General features: G+C 54.7%; 1 pseudogene; it reads right to left on the reverse strand.

Annotated features, from left to right (window-relative positions):
• Nucleotides 1-402: 402 nt before the first annotated feature.
• On the reverse strand, nucleotides 403-1,249 carry LOC141502510 (ceramide synthase pseudogene; annotated as a pseudogene).
• Nucleotides 1,250-1,469: the final 220 nt, after the last annotated feature.

The raw sequence follows: 1,469 nt of genomic DNA on the forward strand, positions 1-1,469 counted from the left end.
GTGGAATAGGGCACCTTCCTTTTTAATTTCCCTCCTTTAGGCCCCCTGCAGATTACAGTTGGGAAAAAAGGGTATCCCTGGGGTTATATATGTAGGAGGGTGCCTCCTAATTTCCACTTTCTTACTTTCTTAGTTCCTACACAAAGGAGATCGTTGGCCATTCCAAACCCTCTGTCCCTCAGTCCCAGGCACCCTGAGGACAAGAGAGGTAGCTGTTTCTTACAAGCCTGATCCCTGTTCCATCCCTTTTACCATCATATAGGGAGAAGCTTCACCCCCCAACTTCTCCATCCCTATCCTCCAGGCCTAGGACCACTGGAGAGGCCCCTAGTTCCCATCTCTACCCATCAGGCCCAGAGCCCAATTCCTGGAGGAATGGGTGCCCCAACCCTCTCCCTCTCCTCAGTCCCGGGGCCCATCGTGAAGTCCTGGGGGCTGACGGGGGACTGGAGGGGTGGGTCCCCGAGGCCTAAAAAGGCGACATGCTCCCCGGCAGATGAGGAAAAACCAGTAGAGCTGTGGAGCAAGCAGCAGGGCGGCCCCCAGGTTGACATGGGCTGGTATATTGAGGGGTACAGAGAGCAAGGGCAGGCCTACGTGCTGCCTGTAGGCCCAGTACAGGTAGGGGGACAGCAGCACTCGACAGCACAGGAAGCTCAGCAGCATCAAGGTACCTTCACTTTGTGCAGCAGGGTGTGTTGCTGCTTGTACTGGATGAGGATCTTGCCTAGGCAGACAAAGGGTGTGCTGACGTTCCCCATCAATATGCAGCCCAGAAAGAAGTCCCCCCTTGCCTTGGCGCCACACCACTGATAGTGGAAAACAGACCAGCACCGTGACTGCATGGTGCAGCACCTTGAGGAACTCCTTGTGCAGGTAGCCTCGGGCCACAGCCCAAGTGCCTCCTGGGGGGCCAGCCCCTCCCTCATCCTTTCCATGACGTTTGACCTGGTGCTTGTGCCAGTGACACAGGAACATGGCGTAGATGTCATAGTAGGGCACTGCAAACTGAGTGTAAGCTGAGGATAGCCAATGCTGGTCATCCATGATATGTTTGCAGGAGGTGGAGACAATGTAGCCAGCTGTGGAGGCCAGGATAGCTTGGACTGAGGACACTAGCCTGGCTGAGACAATGACCGCGTCGGCCTCCTCCCAGCGCAGCTGGGGCAGCCTCTGGAGCGTGTTCTTGGAAAGGAGGAAGAGTCCCGGGAACACAACCCCCCCCAGCCACCATCGGGGACAGCATCATGGCTCAGGGATTTGGGGCAGGGAAGAATGAGTAGAGCAATAAGGACTGGGGAAGCTGAGGCCTGTGAGGAGTTAAGAGATGCTGAAGGAGATAGAGAGGGGTTTGGTTAAGGGACAGAAGTAGAGATGAAGGGAGAGAAGAATTAAGAAAAGAAAGAATATAGACAGGAAGGACACAAAGAGGATAGGATGGGGAGAGAGGAAATAGTTGCTTTTAATTT

This window comes from Macrotis lagotis, chromosome X (assembly GCF_037893015.1).
Source record: "Macrotis lagotis isolate mMagLag1 chromosome X, bilby.v1.9.chrom.fasta, whole genome shotgun sequence".
Taxonomy (NCBI): Eukaryota; Metazoa; Chordata; class Mammalia; order Peramelemorphia; family Peramelidae; genus Macrotis; species Macrotis lagotis.